We start from the raw sequence: 21,253 nt of genomic DNA on the forward strand, positions 1-21,253 counted from the left end.
CATCCCATTTATATAATATGTGTTCAGGTATCTTTCCCCCTATTTTATCTAATTCTAATCTGGTCCAATCTGGCTTTTCCCTTGTTTGATAAAAATCTGATAGGTATCTTAATTGTGCGGCTCTATAATAATTTTTAAAGTTTGGCAGTTGTAAGCCTCCTTGTTTATACCATTCTGTTAATTTATCTAGTGCTATCCTCGGTTTCCCCCCTTTCCATAAAAATTTCCTTATTATTTTCTTTAACTCCTTGAAGAATTTCTCTGTCAGGTGTATTGGCAATGCCTGAAATAGGTATAATATCCTTGGAAAAATGTTCATTTTAATACAGTTTATCCTTCCTATTAGTGTTAGTGGTAAACCTTTCCAATGCTCTAAATCGCCCTGTAATTTTTTCATTAGTGGATAATAATTGAGTTTATATAGTTGGCCGAGATTTTTATTTATTTGTATATCTAGGTATCTTATTGCTTGCATTTGCCATCTAAATGGTGATTCCTTCTTAAATTTTGAGAAATCCGCATTATTCATAGGCATTGCTTCACTTTTATTTACGTTGATCTTGTAACCCGACACTTCTCCATATTCCTTCAATTTCTTGTATAATTCTTTTATTGATAGTTCTGGATCTGTTAAGTATACTATAACATCATCCGCAAATAAACTGATTTTATATTCCTTGTCTTTTATTTTTATCCCTTTTATATTATTTTCTGTTCTTATCAATTCTGCTAGTGGTTCTATAGCTAACGCGAACAATAAAGGTGATAGTGGGCATCCCTGCCGTGTTGACCTGCTTAAGTTAAATTGCTTTGATACATATCCATTTACTGTCACTTTCGCCAATGGTCCCTTATATAATGCTTTAATCCAATTAATATACTTCTCTGGTAAACTGAATTTTTGCAATACTTTGAATAAATAATTCCATTCTACTCTGTCAAAGGCCTTCTCTGCGTCTAGAGCAACTGCTACTGTTGGCGCTTTACTCCCTTCTACTGCATGAATTAAGTTAATAAATTTACAAATATTGTCTGTTGTGCGTCTTTTTTTAATAAATCCAGTTTGGTCTAGATTTACCATTTTCGGTACATACTCTGCTAATCTGTTTGCTAATAGTTTAGCTATTATCTTATAATCTGTGTTAAGTAAAGATATTGGTCTATATGATGCTGGTGTGAGTGGATCTTTCCCTTGCTTTAGTATTACTGTAATTATTGCTGTTTTACATGAATCTGGTAAGCTTTGTGTTTTATCAATCTGGTTGATTACTTCCAGGAGGGGAGGAATTAATAAATCTTTAAATGTTTTATAGAATTTTATTGGGAATCCATCCTCTCCTGGTGTCTTATTATTTGGTAATTTTTTTATTATCTCTTGTATTTCTACTATTCCAAATGGTTCTGTTAATTTATTTTGTTCCTCTATTTGTAGTTTTGGTAGTTCAATTTTAGTTAGAAATTCATCTATTTTCCCTTCTTTCCCTTCGTTTTCAGTTTGGTATAATTGTTCATAGAATTCTCTAAAGTTTTCCTTGATCTCCTTTGGATTATATGTGATTTGTTTGTCTTTTTTCCTTGATGCCAATACTATTTTCTTAGCTTGTTCTGTCTTAAGCTGCCATGCAAGAATTTTGTGCGTTTTTTTCCCTAGTTCATAATATTTCTGTTTTGTCTTCATTATATTCTTCTCCACCTTATATGTTTGCAGTGTTTCATATTTTATTTTTTTATCTGCCAATTCTCTTCTTTTAGTTGTATCTTCCTTCATTGCTAATTCTTTTTCTATATTTACTATTTCCCTTTCCAACTGCTCTGTTTCCTGATTATAGTCCTTCTTCATCTTGGTTACATAACTTATTATTATACTTCTAATGAACGCTTTCATTGCATCCCATAGTATAAACTTATCTTTCACTGATTCCGTATTTATTTCAAAATACATTTTAATTTGTCTTTCAATAAATTCTCTGAAATCCTGCCTTTTGAGTAACATGGAGTTTAATCTCCATCTATACATTCTTGTAGGGATGTCCTCTAACTTTACTGTCAATATTAAGGGTGAATGGTTCGATAATATTCTAGCTTTATATTCTGTTTTTCTTACTCTATCTTGCATACGAGCTGATAACAAAAATAGGTCTATTCTTGAGTATGTTTTATGTCTAGCCGAGTAATATGAATATTCCTTTTCCTTTGGGTGTTGTTTCCTCCATATATCCAAAAGTTGCATTTCTTCCATCGATTTAATTATAAATTTGGTTACTTTGTTCTTTCTGTTAATTTTTTTCCCAGTTTTGTCCATATTTGAATCCAAATTCAGGTTGAAATCCCCTCCTATTAATATGTTCCCTTGTGTATCTGCTATCTTCAAAAAAATATCTTGCATAAACTTTTGATCTTCTTTGTTAGGTGAATATACATTGAGTAGATTCCAAAACTCCGAATATATCTGACATTTTATCATTACATATCTCCCTGCTGGATCTATTATTTCCTCTTCTATTTTATTTGGCACATTTTTACTAATTAATATAGCTTCTCCTCTTGCTTTTGAATTATACGATGCTGCTGTTACGTGTCCTACCCAATCTCTCTTTAATTTCTTGTGCTCCAATTCAGTTAAATGTGTTTCTTGCACAAATGCTATATCAATATTTTTTTCAGCAAATTTAGCAGTTTCTTCCTTTTAATTTGGTTATGTATTCCGTTAATATTTAAAGTCATATAGTTCAGCGTAGCCATTTTATTCTTTGTTTATCTTCCCTTTCCGTTTCTCCATCATTACCTTTCCTTCTTATCCATTTCTGCTTTCTTGTTTTGAACACTTTATAAGACAACATTTCTAAAACATCAAACATTTTCCCTATTCTCCTATTTAAAACTTCTTTAACCCCAATCTCCCCTCCCCCTCCTGAGTTGTCCTTTATCCCTTGTCGGACAACCACATCTCCCCTCTCCATTTGGATTTGCGAATTCACTCGCAAACGTCAGCTGATTTTGCAGTGACCGTAACTCCTCCCCACCCAGCCCCCCCAGAAAAGATTTCAATTTTCATATGTAACAAAGGTCACTCTTTTAATTCCCTCCTTATTCCCTCTATTCCATTTCCCTCCCTTATTAATTCTTGTCTATACTCTATATATTTTCCTCTAAATACGGATACATTTATGTATGCACACTATATATATACACACATATACCCCTTTACACACATACATATAGTTCGTGGTCATTTTTACTCTTATTACATGTCTTCATCTCTCTGCTTGTTTTGTAGTTGTTCTGCAAATTTCCTTGCTTCCTCTGGATCCGAGAATAGTCTGTTTTGTTGTCCTGGAATAAATATTTTCAATACCGCTGGATGCTTTAGTATAAATTTATACCCTTTCTTCCATAAAATCGCCTTTGCTGTATTGAACTCCTTTCTCTTCTTCAGGAGTTCAAGACTTATATCTGGATAAATAAAATTTTTTTTGCCCTTTGTACTCCAGTGGCTTGTTGTCCTCTCTTACTTTCTCCATTGTTTTCTCCAGTACCTTTTCTCTTGTAGTATATCTTAGGAATTTTACTAAAATGGATCTTGGCTTTTGTTGTGGTTGTGGTTTAAAGGCTAATGCTCTATGTGCCCTTTCTATCTCCATTTCTTGCTGTAGTTCTGGACATCCTAAGATCCTGGGGATCCAATCTTTTATAAACTCTCTCATATTCTTGCCTTCTTCATCTTCCTTAAGGCCCAATATCTTTATGTTATTTCTTCTGTTATAATTTTCCATTATATCTATTTTCTGAGCTAACAGCTCTTGTGTCTCTTTAACTTTTTTATTAGATTCTTCTAATTTCTTTTTTAAGTCCTCTACCTCTATTTCTACTGCTGCTTCTTGTTCTTCCACCTTGTCCATTCTTTTTCCTATTTCTGATATGGGCATATCTATTTTATTCACTTTCTCTTCTGTACTGTTTATTCTTCTTCTTAAATCACTAAATTCTTGTGCTTGCCATTCTTTAAATGAATCCATGTATTCTTTAATAAGAGAAAGTATATCCATTGTCTTGCCTTTCCCTTCTTCTTCCATTTCACTGTACTCTTCCTCTTCTTCTTCCTCTGGGTTGGCCATCTGTTGTTTCTTTGTTTTCTTTTTCTTCTCTTCTTTCTTGTTTTCGTTGTCTTCTATGTTCTCCTCTTGCTGCTGCTGTTCTGTAGCTGTCATTGCCGGCTGTGGAGATCGACTCCCCAGCTGGTCGCCCCTCCCGTCGGTGTGTTTTTTTGCATGCGCATCGCGCATGCGCGAGGAGTCACGCATGCGCGGTTGCGCACTTTTACTCGGCTCAGCGAGCCATTTTTGTAGTCCACTTTCTACCGACCTGAGGGAGCGGGTTTCTCTCTCCACCGCGGGCCTCTTCGAACAGGTAAGGCCTTCTCCTTCTTCTTCCGTTGTCTTCTCTTCCTCTCTTCTTACCGTTGGTTTCGATTTTTCTTTTTTCGTCGCCATCTTCTTTCCACCTTTATACTCACTTTAGTTTAATTTTTATTTTTGTGCCTTTGTGCTTTCCTTTATTTTTTTCAACTTTTCTGGAGAGGGCTGGAGTTCATCGTCCGGCCACTACTCCATCACGTGACTTCCAGTCACATGTATGTAATGTTTATGAGTTTAGGAAAGTTCATTTTCATAGTCCATTCATTCACTTTTCACTTCTCCAAGTTCACTCATATCAGACAATCTTCCATACTGTGCAAAGAATTAAAAATTATGATCTTCACCAGGCTCTGGTGCTTTAATTTAAGTTGTTACCACTCAGGAAGGTCTTTGTTGGTTGCAGAGAGAGATATTTGTTGTTCATCGAATACACAAACTGATCTTTTTAAATCAGCAACTTAAGTGTCTTATCGAAGAAACTTGTTCCCTCTTGGGTTTTTCCAAAAGATAACCTCTTCTTCCAGGTGACCACAAGCAGTTCTTCTTTTCCCCTATTTTCAGGAGAAACACAATGACCAGCCACAACCTCTGCAATTGACAGCAGAGATTTAGAATAGGCTGAACTCAGAACTCAAAACCTGTCTTGAAATGGGGAAGTTTATCTCAAATGTTGAAGCTGTGGGTAGTCGGTCGCTTTCTGACTTCCTTCATTCGGGTCCTGGGTTGTGCTCTATTCCTCAGTAAATATACCATAACAAATGGAGGACACAGACACTTTAGTTTCCCCAGTACTCCTTTATTACACATGATTGGCAGGAGGTCCATCACTAGCGCTCCCTTCCCCTCCAACCCCAAGAGCTCTCCAGACATACAAATGCATGGGTTTAAATTCTCCAACTTGATCTGAAAGTAACCAATCTCAAAACAGTCACCTCCTAGGCAGCAAGCATGATCCCACCAACATTAAGCTATGCAATGTCCATTTACATGATGAACCACATTAGGAACGTATCACTCAGACATGCCTCCCTTCTCCAAGGTATTTTAAGATTCGATTCCCCTTATTCCTGTAAATCATGTGACTCTAGAGTGAAATGAAATAGTTAGAAATTCATCAAGTCATTTGCAGTTACTAGCTAATCCAAATTCTAGAGCCCCTTGCTGTCCTTGGTCAGGACTAATAGAATGTCAATTTTGGCTGTTGTTGCCAGGCAACACACATCCTTGGACCCCCCCCCCTTAGTTATTTGCATCTGTCCCAACATAAGCACTAGTAAAAACACACCGAAATGCTGGAGGAACTCAGCCGGTCTTTTCAGCATCCATAGGAGACAAAGATATATTGCCGACATTTCGGGCCTGAGCCCTTCTTCAAGGAATAAGCAGAACAAACTAGAAGCAGGAAATCTCAGAAAGTCACAGAATTCAGTCAAGGCCAGGTGGGGGAGGAATCCAGACCCACAAATATGATATGATAAGGGACAAGGTAAGAATTTATCATGAGCTAGGGGAAGGTGACGGGGGAAGAAGTACAAGGATGGGTGTTTAATGAAAGCCAGAGAAGTTGATATTAATGCCACCTGGTTGGAGGGTGCCCAGTCGGAAGATGAGGTGTTGTTCTTCCAATTTGGGGTGGTCTCAGTCTGGCAGTGCATGAGACCATGGACACAAATGTCAGCAAGGGGACGGGATGGAGAATCGAAATAGGTGGCCACAAGGAGATCCACGCTATTGCAATGGACAGGACCTAGGTGCTCAACAAAACAATCTTCCAGTCTGTGTCTAGTCTTTCCGATGTAGAGGAGACCATGATGGGATCATCGGATGCAGTAAGTGACCCCTGCAGATTCACAATTGAAATGTTTCAACCAAGTTGTATTTACACATTAATATTTGGTTAATTCATTAATTTAGACATACAGCATGTAACAGGCCACTTCAGCTATGAGCTGCCCAATTTCACCCAATTAACCTAAACCGAAGCCCTGGGCAAAAGTCCATGTAGACGCAGGGAGAATGTACCAACTCCTTACAGACAGGGCAGGATTTGAAGCCCGGTCCCGATTGCCGGCACTATAACAGTGTTGTGCTAACCATGCTGCCCATTAATGCTTTAATGTATTAATCAACACCAATCTAAGTCAGAAAGACTCTTATTTCCACAAAGCCTGTTGTAAGTTATTACTGACTGGGTCAAATGCAGTGTCCAATGAGCAAGCACTAGAACAAACTGTTTTGTCGTATTTTTGTTTTTCTTTCTTTTCCCTCGTGGTGATTCTCTCACAGGGTCAAGGAGAACTGACATGTAAAGACTAACTGTGTGTAGCAGTAGCTGACCGTTATCATGTCCCCAGAGGGTCTCAGATTATAGACTCCAAGCCAAGGCACTAGTTAGCTGCAAGTGCAGTGACATTGACAGTAATTGAAAAGATTCACTCGCGTCATTCTCCAGGATCAATGACCCAGCAAGTTCCCTTGCTGCAGGTAAGGTCTAGCGCACACTGGACTGGACCAGTGGACTTTGTGGAACACCCTGCTACTCTCGCTGTGAACTTTAATCAATTGCTTGCAGCACTATATTATGGAACCAGTTGCAAGAAATCCTTTGCATTTTAAAAGTTTGTATGTTGTTTAGGGTACAGACTGTGGGGGCTGGGAAGGGGGATACAAGGCTCTGTGGGAGTGATCATTTTCATCTTCATTCTCAGGGCAGTAAAATAATAAATTGAGTGGTTACAACCATCAAGAAATAATGGACAGCCTGGGGATCTTATGAAAAATTAAACACAAAAGTGATCGTTTCAAAAATCAGACCAAATGAAAGGATTTTTTTTCAAGTAGAGGAAAGACTAAAATATGGGTCAAAGATAGTCATGGATAAATTGAATAAGGAACTCAAAGTAAACATGTTTCCATGAGAACATGGGCCAGGGTGCCGTGGACATGCTTGTGGTGTTTGCATGGAAAAGATACAGAAATGTGGCAGTGAGAAAGAGATGTTGTTGGGTTGTAAGTCGGTAGCCTGAGAGGAAAACAGATGGGTTCCTGGGAACACAAAAATCAGAATCAGAATTTATTGTCATGAACAAGTCTATAAAATTCTAGGTAAAATTATGTTGTAAAAAGTTGTGGTTTGTTTTTTTTTCCTTTCACAGCAATTTGTAAAATAATCGGAAAGCCGTGGGCCTTCGAGATACCTGAGACACGCACACGAGGGGAAATACGTATATCAAATTCAATGATCAGGTTCAAGTTTATTTATCTCAACGACAACCCAACAAAACAGGGTTCTCTGGTCCTCAGTGGACAACATGTAAATACACAACTAGACATAACACACATACGGACAAGCAATACATACACAGGACAAATATACATATGTAAAAATAAATAAATATTGCTTAATAAATCGTAGAGTCTCAGATGGTTAGCGTGAGCAGTTTTGATTATAAAGTCCCCATTGCTGTTCTTGGCTGAGGTGTTTACTGTCCAATCAGCCTTTAGGCACAGATGTTTTTGGATTACTTATGCAAATTACAAGAATAATGAACGATGGCAGATGAGGATACCAGAGATGTGTTTTAAGCACATTATATAATTCAAGGTGAGTTTGTTCTCAAAGACCAAGTCCTAGCTGAGCTGATCCTGTGATGCTACTTGAGACCAGAAATCGCCAAGTCCTCCAGATCATTGCTCATACAGACTAGGTTTCACTTTTTGGAACATGATTAGTGAATTCCTTAAAAACGCATGTCCAGGGACTGAGCTCTGGGAAACCTAGGGAGGGCAAAGACAGAAACTTCACTTCAACGGATGTGAAACAACATCTGTAGAAAATCAATCGCCCTCTTGACAGCTAGAATAAACTTGTCAATACGCATCTGGTCACTTTGAGGGTCAGAAACAAAGATACTGCATGTGCTTCCGAGAATCAGTAGTGAAAGACTAAACTTCACCATCAAGCCAGGAAACAGACTTTGTAATTTCTCCCTTCTGCTTAATGGGCTCATTTTCACCGTGTGACTGACCTCTTGCACTGGGGCCTTACTTTTGGTGCTACCTGTCATATGTCAAGATGTTAGATGTTGTTGCAAAATCTAAGCTCTGTGACTTTCAGTTTGAGTGAATTAATTTCATATTGATGGAATGTTTATATAGCAAATGTGAACCAATATCAATATCTTAATGCTGCATTCGTCATGTACAAGATCATCTCAATTTTGTTTAATATCGAGGGCCTGCTACCATGCTATATGTCTAAATTAAAATATATTTATTTCTATTTTATAAAGCAATGGCTGAAGAACATCCATTCTAAAGCTTGCAGACTTTCCATATTCACATCAACAATTGCCTAGTATCAGTAAAATGAAATTAGTTGTGATTTGTTGTCTCATCAGTCATTCTCAACAGGTGCCCTATGCCTCCCCCTCCCCTTCACTCTCCCCCTCCCCTTCCCCTTCCCCCCTACCTGAGAGCACATTTAAGTAAAAGCCTTGTTTTCCTTTCACCTCGGGAAACAATTTTTTTTAATGCTTTTTAGGTAGTCAATAGGAGAGAAGTATGGAAGAAATCAACATGACTTCTTCACGAGGAAGGGAGCCAATTAACTATGAGAAAAGTCCTAAGGGGGCCTTAGCCAAAAACAGGTTGAGAATAGCTAGCTGGTCTATGTTTAGTGGCTGGTGTGAAGGAGATTCCTGTTTCATACCAAGGGTGGTTCTGACCTGTCTGCAGGTCAAGAAAGGGTGGCGCGGTTAGAGGTTAGTGCAACACTGCCAGCGACCCGGCTTCGAATTCAATGCTGTCTGCAAGGAGTTTGTATGTTCTCCCCATGTCTGTGCAAGTTTCCTCCAGGTGCTCTGGTTTCCTTCAAAAAATGCCCTGGGGAGTTGTAGGTCTATTGGGTGTAATTGGATGGCATGAGCTCGCAGGCTGAAAGGGCAAGTTACTGAGCTTTATGTCTAAATTTAAATTTAAAAAAAAATTGGGGAAACAACATCAGAGAACTGGCACGGAGGGATCCAGGTAGGATTCTTAGTCCAGAGGACAATTTCCTTGTTAGGATGAAATTGGGGCATAAAGTTTTTAAAATGTATTGTTAAGTTGTGGAGATTTCTGCCAATGCAATTTCTCTATATCAAATAAGTTGAGGTCTTTCATGGCTTGTTTCAGCATCATGCTGAAGAAGATAGTAAAGAGGGTTGGTGCGAGGACGCAGCCTTGCTTCACGCCGTTGTCAATGGAGAAGGGTTCGGAGAGCTCCTTGCTGTATCTGACCCGACCTTGTTGGTTTTCGTGCAGTTGGATAACCATGTTGAGGAACTTGGGGGGGCATCCGAGGTGCTCTAGTATTTGCCAAAGCTCTTTCCTGCTCACGGTGTCAAAGGCTTTGGTGAGATCAACAAAGGTGATGTAGAGTCCTTTGTTTTGTTCTCTGCACTTTTCTTGGAGCTGTTTGAGGGCAAAGACCATGTCAGTAGTTCCTCTGTTTGCGCAAAAGCCACACTGTGATTCTGGGAGGACATTTTCGGTGACACTAGGTATTAGTCTATTAAGGAGAATCCTAGCGAAGATTTTGCCTGCAATGGAGAGCAGAGTGATTCCCCTGTAGTTTGAGTAGTCTGATTTCTCGCCTTTGTTTTTGAACAGGGTGATGATGGCATCACGAAGGTCCTGAGGCAGCTTTCTTTGGTCCCAGCAGAGCATGAAAAACTCATGCAGTTTGGTATGCAGAGCTTTGCTGCCAGCCTTCCAGACCTCTGGGGGGATTCCATCCATACCTGCTGCTTTGCCACTTTTCAGTTGTTCAATTGCCTTACATGTCTCTTCCTGAGTAAGGACCTCATCTAGTCTCTTCAATCTGAGGCGCCTGCAAGCTCACACCAAGACACAAGAGCAACTTGTCCGTGAACTACTCTTTGCAGACGATGCCGCTTTAGTTGCCCATTCAGAGCCAGCTCTCCAGCGCATGATGTCCTGTTTTGCGGAAACTGCCAAAATGTTTGGCCTGGAAGTCAGCCTGAAGAATACTGAGGTCCTCCATCAGCCAGCTCTCCACCATGACTACCAGCCCCCCCACATCTCCATCGGGTACACAGAACTCAAAACGGTCAACCAGTTTACCTATCTCGGCTGCACCATTTCATCTGATGCAAGGATCAACAAAGAGATAGACAACAGACTCGCTAAGGCAAATAGCGCCTTTGGAAGACTACACAAAGAGTCTGGAAAAACAACCACCTTAAGAAACACACAAAGATCAGCGTGTACAGAGCTGTTGTCATACCCACGCTTTTGTTTGGCTCTGAATCATGGGTCCTCTACCGGCATCACCTATGGCTCCTAGAACGCTTCCATCAGCACTGTCTCCGCTCCATCCTCAACATTCATTGGAATGACTTCATCACCAACATCGAAGTACTCGAGCTGGCAGAGTCCACAAGCATCGAATCCATGCTGCTGAAGACCCAACTGCGCTGGGTGGGTCAAGTCTCCAGAATGGAGGACCATCGCCTTCCCAAGATCGTGTTATATGGCGAGCTCTCCACTGGCCACCGAGACAGAGGTGCACCAAAGAAGAGGTACAAGAACTGCTTAAAGAAATCTCTTGGTGCCTGCCACATTGACCACTGCCAGTGGGCTGATATCGCCTCCAACCGTGCATCTTGGCGCCTCACAGTTCGGCGGGCAGCAACCTCCTTTGAAGAAGACCGCAGAGCCCACCTCACTGACAAAAGACAAAGGAAGAAAAACCCAACACCCAACCTCAACCAACCAATTTTCCCTTGCAACCACTGCAACCACGCCTGCCTGTCCTGCATCGGACTTGTCAGTCACCAACGAGCCTGCAGCAAATGTGGACATACCCCTCCATAAATCTTCGTCTGCGAAGCCAAGCCAAAACAAATATCAAATAAGTACTGATATGCATCATGTAGCTTTATGCATAGGAGAGATAGAAAAGGAACTTTCTGCATGTTTTATTTTCTTAAAAGGTCAGCAAAATCAAAACAGAATAATATTCTGATATTGCAAGGCCTGGAGATGCCTTCCAAGAATCCTGGGTCATGGCAGTGTTTTGGTACAGGTTGTTCTGCCTTCAGTCCACATTGTGTTTGGGCTTACTGCCAGGTCTAGGAAAGATGGGGGAAGTCATTGTTATGCAAAATATGATTGGCAAGGTACTCTTTAATCAAATTATAAAAGTTAATAGGATTTCTCAATTCTCATGCAAGTATGGGAATAAAGGTAGATTTCCTCGTGGGTTACAGAATACCCAGTGCCATCTTTTGTTTAATTAAATCTGTAAACTCCACAGGATCTGGAAACATTATGGACATGAGTTTTAAACTGTCTAGATACTAAATTCAGGTTGTGAAGGTCGCCTTGTCGGTAGCCAGGAAGTGTACAGCGGTCATGTGGAAGTCCGACTCCCAGCTAAATATTACACGGTGGAATAGGGAGATGCAGAGTTTTCCCCTGGAGAAAAATCACGTACAATTTAAGGAAGAAATATGGCACATTCATTTGGGTATGGCAGCCTTATCCGCAACACATTGGTGCCCAGATATAATTCTACCTCTTTTAGATAAAGTGAATGCAAGAACCGTGCCAGTAGTGGATCAGTGAAGTGGGCCATGGTGTAGGCAATGGGCTCTTGTATTTTGTTCCTTCTCCTCTTAAGTTTCTTTGGGTTCTCCTTGTGTTCCCTTAAAGGTTTTCAACTTTAATGACATTTTGTTCTTTGTATTTGTTTAATTTATATAACCTTTTCTTTGTTGTATTAGGGTATGAGAAGGAGGTAAGGGGTGGGGTTAGGGATAAAAAGGCTCTATGATATACACCATTATTGGGGGGAAAATGTATTGTTTATTTGTATTTAAATTAGTTCTGAAAATCAAAAATGAAATATTTTAAAAAGTCTGTAATATTCTGCTCTACTCATAAAGAACAATTCTCACTTTTTACACTGCTAGACAATTCAAACTAAATGATCACCTCTCCAGCCTCATTCTTATGACCACATAGCTGACGATGCCAAGCTCATCAGCCATGACTAGCAAAGCCTTTCGCTCATTAAGGATTTCAAGGATAGCAAAAAAATCCACGTGCTCTCTTTCAAATGAAACCTCTTCTACCCTCAGTAGGGAATGCCAACTTTTGTCCCTGCAGTCTGAAGATGAACAGGGGAGCTCCACTTAATCCTTGGCCATTACTTGATTGTCAGATATCTTTTGCTCATTAGATTATCTGGTTTTAATCATGTAATTGTGATCAGCATATTTTGACTGGATCCTTCACTCCTTAACCAACTCTAAAGGATATTGCGCAATCTCAGGATGTTCCAAAATGATCAAAACAATTTATATATGAACCAAATGAGCTGAGATTTTCTGACCTCCCCATATCTATAAAGTTGTTTTTTATGCAGTTGCGCAACTCTATTCCTGCTTCATATCATTTGCTGCTTAAACTCCTCTTGATCATGTCAGCTCCTGTCTTGACTCAATCTTTTTATGGAGTGAACGCTGTGATTGAGGTAAAAACACACTGGAGGAACTCAGCCGGTCTTTTCAGCATCCATAGGAGACAAAGATGTATTGCTGATGTTTCGGACCTGAGCCCTTCTTCCTTGAATCAATCACAGTGTCTGCAGACTTTCGTGTTTCACCAGAGAATAGAGATGCAATGTGCTTAATTTTTCTTCATAATTCCTTCATGTATGTAATCATCCTGGCATTTACTCTGCAGTGCCCCCAAGGCAAGGATATCTCTCTTGAAATACCAATACTCCAAGCGCTTTGTTATCGCATGAAAATTCTGAACAGTTCTGATGCTCCTCAAAACCCATGTCTCTGACCAGCATTTAACCTGACATTATATTTTCTGACCTGGCATTGTGGATCAGTAATGGAACACCAATGGGCTTAATTAGGGTGGAACAGTTAGCATAACATTCAATGCAGTACTGTTACTTTGCCAGCGGCCAAGGTTCGAATCCTGCGCTGCCATATGTTCTCCCTGGGATTCAACCATGTGTTTCGGTTTCCTCCCACCCTTCAAAAAAAAAATGGAAGTTGCAGGTTAATTGGTGTATTTGGGCGGCATGGCCTCATAGGCTAGAAAGGCCTGTTACCCGTGCTGTAGGTCTAAATTCATTTTTTAAATTAAAATAAAAGTTATGCTCCTGAAGCCTTTAACTGCATTAATACAACTGCATTCATTGATAAGAGGAGTGAGGCAGTTCATTCAACAGAGTGGCCAGATGTGGAGGTCCACTGAATTCACAGTTTAGATAGGCAACCTGTTGTCAGCGAGAGATCACATGCTCCACTTTGGGTTTCATCCCCTCTGTGGTAGTTCAGTTTAAAATGCCACAAGATTCTTTCCTAGCTTTGCACATGTTGCTCCAGTTCAGGCTGGCGTGAAACACAAAAGTCTGCAGAGGCTGTGATTATAGTAAAAACGCACAGAAATTCTGGAGGAACTCAGCCGGTCTTGCAGCGTCCATAGGAGGTAAAGATATACGTAAACCCACCCACCCTCCCCCCCAGCTGTATCAAGCAACTGGCAAAAAAATCGAGGAAAATTAATTTAAAAAAAAAAGGAAAATAATAGGTAAAAAATATGCAAATTTAAAATGGTAAAAGTAAATGTTCTCTGAAGTAACACATAAAACCTCTGGTGAAGCCAGGAGCAAATATTCAGCCAGCGGAGGGAGGGCCTTGGTTGGGTTTTGCTCGTAGCAGCTATTTGAATAAAGTTGTGTGAAACAGCAATGGCGTTGCCCAGGATGAAGAGTGTCTCCTTATCCCTCCTTAGCAAGAATCATCCAGTCAGACACTTTATCTGTAAATTTGGGGGAGGGGTGGGTTAATTATCTATAATGTTATTGTTTGTCTTTTGAGCGGCTCCATGGAGGGGGAGGAACCTGCAGATGCAGCGACGGTTAAATGTTTTCAAAGAATGTGATTGAAAATAAAATCAATTGCTTTTAGGTTTATATATTCATGGAAGTAAAGTTTATTCAGTGTAAGTACAGTATTTTTTTCTTTTAAACTGTTTATTCTTAATGGAGGTGCATTAATTAGGCGTTGTAAGTCTCAAGCAACTGGAAAATACACTTTTCTGGCATCTACCAATCCCCATATGCGCTGGAGGTGGATACCAGGGGTTTTACTGTATTACCGACATTTCAGGCCTGAGCCCTTCCAACGTTGGTAATATATCTATGGACACTGCAAGACTGGTTGAGTTCCTCCAGCATTTCTATGTGTGTTTTACAGTTAAGGTTACCGCTGTGCTCTCATGTGATGAATGTCCTCCAGGATATCAGTGCTGCATCACACATTAAATAACATCACACATTACAGAAGTAGGCTAAAAGATCATTTCAACAATAAGGTCCAGCTGGCATTTGCAAACATCAGCACTAAAAACAATTGCCTTCCAAGATTACTATCAGCTACAATGTCATTAAAAATGAACACACTCTCATGCAACAAATTCTTGGGATTACAAGGATATCCCAAGCACGTTCCATATTTTGAAGAGGATTGAGTGCAGAATTAAGGAAGTCTTGCTACAACTAAACAGGGAGTTTATGAGGCCACACCAGGAGTATTGTGCATTGTTTTGGTTTCCCACTTCAAGAATTATATATTTTAATTGGTGTAGTTCTGAGAAGCTCAATTCCTGGTTGAAGGTGGTTGAGCTTTGAGAAAAGTTTTACTTAAAGTTAAGAGATTTGTACCTGACAGGAATTGACCCTTCAGTCCAGCATGTCTATGATGACCTTTCTGCCCAACTGCAATTTGCCTGGATTAGGACTATGTTTATGCATTGTCTTTCTAGGTGTCAAGAGCTCCTTTCACACTTGAAAGTGAACCTAGGAATTAACTGCCAATTGACTTTTAAAGTGTTTAGTGTGAAAGCAAAAACAGCTCAACACTGGTGTCAGATGACATCATTTCATAGCCCCTAGTACAATCTCAGATCCCACGTGGCAATCAGGCAAGTGTGAAATGGTAAACCCAAGTTTTTGTGTGAGTTCAAGAACATGAAGGAAGATTAAAATGAAGGTATAAACTTTGCTATTGGAAGGTTGCAGCAGGAGAGAAATAGAGAGGAAATAAATAGCAATAGCAGACAACTTTTAAACAGCATGGGAAAATTGGTAGTGCTATAGCGCACAATTTATAAAGATTGTGGGGAAAAAGCAATAGACCTGATTTCCCAGAATACCATGCATCAGAGAAGCCCCTCCATGAATGCTCCATGCATGCAGCCAGGCATTCAGCCCTTTCTCTGCCACATGGAATTCTGGGAGGGCAGGTCTGCCATTGCTTTTTCCCCATGGTATTTATAAATTGTGCGCTATAGCGCTACAAACTTTCCCATCCTGTTTAAAAATTGCCGCTATTGTGATTTATTGCTATAACTTTCCCACGGTCCCTTAAAGTTTTATAAAGGTCGGCATAACAACAACAGGGGCTGAAGGGGTCATACTGTGCTGTACATAAAGCTTAATTATGTTATAATTAGGCATGATTAATTTAGTTCAAATATAAGATCATAATACATTGATCAGGATTTAGGGCAGGTCCACCATTGCTCGATGTGTCATGATGTCACTGGTAGAAGGTAGAACATTCCTAACCCCAGGGATGGCACCTTGCAAGTGTTAAAGTGTTTGCGGTCCCAGTTAGGAGTGGTCAAGTGTGAAAAACCTAACCCCCATTCCTATCCCAGGACACTGAACGGCCAATTTAGTGGGATGCAAATGTGAAAGGACCTTAAGTATATTACTGAAGTTCACAAGAATGAAAGGTGTTTCTGAAACAACACAATTATGAAGGGGGCTTGACAGGAGAGATATTGAGAGCATGTTTCTATTCAATGGGTAGTCCAAAATCAGGTTTTAGAAGTATCTCAGTGGTCACCAATTTAGGAGGAATTTCTTCTCTAAAAGAGCCACGAATCTACACTGTCATTGAATAGATTAGAAGATGAAAAAAAAACATTTTTGGAATGATAAGAATGTCATGAGTTTCAGGGAACTGGTAGAAAATGAAGGTGTGCCCAAAATCTGAGAAGCAATAATCTTACTGAATGGTGGAGTATTCTCCAGGATTCATGTGGTTAAATGAAGCAACCATTTACTGTACATACTCATGTAAAAGTTGAATTTTCTCGACCTTTTTTATGTTAAGTTCATGAGGTCGACCATTACATAGATATATTTTTGAGGGGCTGAAATTCACACTAGAATCCAAAATATCATATCTGTAGCAGAAGTCCTAATGATCTCGAAATGAATAAAGAACAAAAACACAATTAATTAAAGTCATAATTTGGAGTTTGAGCATCAAAGTACTCGTCCTACCAAGTAACAAAAACCATAAGAGTAAAATACGAAAGTCTGCAGACACTGTGACTGAAGTAAAAACACAAAGGGTTGGGAGGGGCAGTGAGAAGAAAGGAGGAGCTCAAAGGAGGAGATGGGGGTTGACTAGGGAGAGATGTGAGGGGAGAGCAAAGGGTAAGGAGTGGTGTGGGGAGGGGTGAGCCTTTGAGATGCAGCAGCAGAGGTATCCAAGGTGTCAGCCTTACAGAGGCCGAGGTTGGTGAGGGAATTGGCAAGGGAGTCAGCATGGATGCTGGAACGGGGATGGTTGGGACCAAGGTAGGTATCTGAGTCATCGGAGGCATTGGGAGCTCTGGTCTGAGGCCATTCGGGTCCGGGTGGGAAATCCATGTCGAAGGCATCAGGAGCTCCTGACAGCAGGAAGCTGGGGCCAGGGTGAGAGTTCACGACGAAAGTACTGGGAGTTTTGGCCAGAGGGAACCTGGGGCCGAGGTGAGAGTTCGTAACTGAGGTATTAGGAGCTCTGGCCTGAGGGCTCCCGTGTTGAGGGGTAAGACTAGGATCGACTTTTACTTGAGATTGACTTTATACGGTATTTGTTCTTATGTACAGTCAGTGCAAATCTACATCAGAGTAAGCCATTTGACCCTTCAAGCTGCTCTGATCATGTTTTTGCAACTTTGATCAACAGATAAAACACTTGTTACAACATCATAGACCATTTCACTAATTAGATCTCTGAATGTTCCCAGTAGAGCAATCATTATTCCATTTTCACTCTCCCTGTTCCCCTGATATCCTCAACTCCACTTTGATATATTTTCCCACTTAACCCTACCAAGAGGTAACTTGCATTAGCTACCAGCAGGTCTTTGGGAAGAAACTAATTGGAAATGCTCATAGTCACCGAGAAAATGTATAACTTCCCCACAGTCAACAACCAGGGATCGAATTCATCGAACCTGGGACTCGCGCTGTGAGGCAGCCAGACACTTGCTACCTTCAGAATGAGTATCATGGTGTCTTTTACAAGCAGGTTTGTTTGATCCAACATGGCAACATAATCCAACGTTCCTATCCTACAGGAAGCACAAATTTCTCTGAGAGGAGGGAGTACGATCAATGAGGCTGCATCTGTGGGTTCGACCAATTCCAGAACGCCCTGATCTTTCTTTTCCAAGTATATACCCAATTCCCTTCAGTATACGACCACTACTAAATTTATCTCTACCAAACCTTGCAGCCAGTGGGTCCATAATCACAGTGGATATTGTGCAAACACTAATAAAAGTTAAAATGCAACACCCACCTCAATGAGCTTTGACTATCAAGGCTCCTGGTGACGTTTTGATTCCAATGATAGTGTAGTAAAGTGAAGGTGTGATGTGTATGACAATAAATTCTAATCATCAACAACAACAAGTTACTGGATGTGTTGATTCACTAAATTTCATGACATTGCAATGTCCAGAATCTCCTCAAACACTTCACAAAGTATTAGCCGCTGGCGAGCCTTCTTTGTGATTGCATCGACGCGGAGGCTCCAGGCCAGAGATGCTGACACCCAGAAATTGAAGTTCTTGTCCCTCTCCACAAGTGAGCCCTTGATGAGGACTGGATCAGAAGGGCAGAAATTCAAAATCTGAAATAAAATCAATAAAACTTTGTAAATACTCATACAGCATTTGTGGATTTAATGATGTCTATGCATCAAAACTGGAAAGAAGTAAAAAAAGATGCAAAGGGAAGGAGAAGGGGTGGAAAGCACAGAAGAGAAGGGATGAGAGAGAGGGTTAAGTGGGGTAAATACTGATAATGATACTGTAAGGTGAACAGGGGTAGTAATGGGACAAAGCAATGAAAGGTGCTTCCATAGAAGGGCAAATGGGAACAGTAGGGTCAGAACGTGGAACTGTTCATCTTTAAGATTAAGTCATTAAGGCTGTAAAGCGGCTGGTCAAAAGATGTTCCACAAGTTCATAATGAGCTTCACTGGAACAATGCAAGAGATTCGATGGAGAGTCATATCGGGGAGAAACAGACCTTTTGATCCACCATTTTGTGCTGATCATCGACCATACGTTTACACTGATCCCATTTTGTAAAATTTCTCCCCACATTCTCATCAACTCTCCCTGATTCTACCACTCACCTACGCACTGGGGGAAAGCTACAGTAACTAATTAACCTACGAGCCTGCATGTCTTTGGGATGTGGGAGAAAACTGGAGTACCGGAAGAAGCCCATGTTGTCACAGGGAGAATGTGGAAACCCCACACAGATGGTGCTAGAGGTCTTTGGTGCTGTGAGACCACATCACTACTTTGCCACTGCACCTCCCAGTTGGAAGTTGAGCAGCATGCTTGCGGGGCAGTTTTACAGTGATCACATAATGTGTATTTATAGCTCACCAAGGTTTAGGAAATAGCATTGCAACATCCTGAATGGTTCAGGAAAGAGTTTGCAGTCTCTGGATAGACAAACAGATGACGAATGGACGAATGACTTGGGTTGTATCTCCTGAACATCCTGAGGCAGATGATGCAAGAGGCAATGGGGATGTTGATGACCCATGGAAGGCAAGGAAGATGCAAATTCAATACTTTATTTGCAATACGGGAAATGGAGCAGAGGAGAAGACACGTAGGTTGATGGGGTGGAAGGTGAGGACAGGGGAATCTATTGTGATAGGAGTGAGGTCAGTAATGAAGGAAACAGAATTTGTACGCATGTGGGCCAATCAACCATGGGGGGTGGAGAGAATTAACAAACATGTCATTCTCAGTGGCTGGTTTATATTTGTGTTTGAAATTCAACGTCAAGAAAACATTGCTATAGCTTATAGGAATGACAGACATGCAAATCTGCAGATCACCAACATACTAAGCTGTGTCTGAAGGGTATGGGTTCAGCCTTCCTAAACCTTTTGAAGGAGTGCCATGGACAGACAGCTGACTTGAGTGCCACTCCATCTCTCATTAAAGTTAGTAGAGATGTTTGGACTTGTGGTGGTACATCACCGGCCTACTGCAGGGGGAAACCTGCAGGAGTGTAAGGGGACAGGACAACACCTGGCTGTCTGCCAATCAGTCAGCCTGAATGGATCAAGCCCCACCCGGTCGGGTTTCAATCACCCTCCGAGGTATAAGTCTGTGCTGGCTTCCTGAGGCCTCACACTGAGTTGCTGCAGCCACAGCCAGCCTGACTCTGTGGAAGTCTTTGTGGATTAAAGCCTGTTATTCTGTCTTTACCTTGTGTGTGTCTGATTCTGTCTAACAGCTCACCACAGCACTGAATGGCCTCACACTTCAATGGAGTACTCATCGGGGATTATAACTAGTTCACTTCAATTGCTCTAGTACCAGTTGGCTAAGGAAAAGGACAACTCTTCCACCTGTTCTCACTCCTGTCTGTTGCAGTGTGACCCTGGAAAATAGATGTGTGCAATGATCCTTGAAGAATAATATACACTACACCGTGCTTTTAGGTAGAATGGTCAGACAATTCATGAAACATTGGTTTTGTCTTGGTGGATTCGTGCAAAGGAGGTCTTTTTCTCCTGCTTTTTGTGTCTATCCATCAAAGTCACATACATGAAGGTGAATTTTAATCCATTTCTCTTTAAATATTGTCCACTGGATTGTTACCAAACCGAGCACCCACCGGGTCCTAGAAAATTGCAGATGGCAAAGGAGCAGCACGCTCACTAGGAGTGGTAAGTCCAGCCTTTAGGGGACGAAGCGAAGGTGCAGATGGCAATGTTACAAAGAATCAAATGGAGAATATGCAAGAGCTTAGAATTCAAGAGGGAAGCGGGGAGCAGAGATCTCAGAAAATTGTAGAACTGAAGGAGATTGCAAAGGCAGCGAGTGGGTGAGGGCATGGAGAGATTTGAAAACAAGACTAAGAACTGTATTCTTTTCTCCTATTTACCTTTTGACTTAATTGCTTTATAATCTGTCATTTTAACAAAACTATCTGGAAGGGACCTCTTTGTTAAATAGGAGACTATTTGCAGAGGCGCCAAGTAATTTAATAATAAACATAAATGCCAAGAATTTTGAAGAAAATGATTAACTTCCAAGGACAACGGATCAAGTTTGGATACAATTGAAAAGCTGATATATTGAAAATTCTCACAGGCTGACAAAGGACAGGTCTTTCTGCAAATTAAGGGTGCCGGAGCGGAGGAAACTCCCTCTGTTTCCCAGCATTCTGCCTCTCTCGTCAGCGGAAGTGTATAATTGTTCTTATGTTCACTGTCACTTCCAGACACTGCCCTTTCACAGGCCAAACTTGTGAATACAAGGGCAGGATCTGGATTATTCACAATAGTGACTGTGGCGTTGAGAATGAGATATGGCATAAAAAGAATCATTAACCCTTCCTTAACTTTGAGAGCAATTGTCATTTATACAGTACAGCATTTAACTAGGAAATGGTTAAATCCCAGAAAATGTAGGGCTAC

The 21,253-nt window shown here is 40.7% G+C and overlaps 3 long non-coding RNA genes across 3 annotated transcripts in view; 2 read left to right on the top strand and 1 right to left on the bottom strand.

Annotated features, from left to right (window-relative positions):
- The window catches only part of LOC138758715 (uncharacterized), a 37,182-nt gene extending 18,768 nt beyond the window's left edge, over positions 1–18,414 (bottom strand). Inside the window, exon 1 of the long non-coding RNA XR_011354394.1 lies at positions 18,095–18,414. This is a non-coding gene — a long non-coding RNA (uncharacterized lncRNA). The remainder of the gene's footprint in view (positions 1–18,094) is intronic.
- The window catches only part of LOC138758716 (uncharacterized), a 31,175-nt gene that overhangs the window by 4,568 nt on the left and 5,354 nt on the right, over positions 1–21,253 (top strand). The window lies entirely within an intron of this gene.
- Positions 6,694–15,540, top strand: LOC138758714 (uncharacterized). The gene is made up of 3 exons (XR_011354392.1): positions 6,694–6,899; positions 7,571–7,661; positions 10,068–15,540. It is a non-coding gene; the product is annotated as an uncharacterized lncRNA (long non-coding RNA).

The sequence above is a fragment of the Narcine bancroftii genome, chromosome 3 (genome assembly GCF_036971445.1).
Source record: "Narcine bancroftii isolate sNarBan1 chromosome 3, sNarBan1.hap1, whole genome shotgun sequence".
NCBI lineage: Eukaryota > Metazoa > Chordata > Chondrichthyes > Torpediniformes > Narcinidae > Narcine > Narcine bancroftii.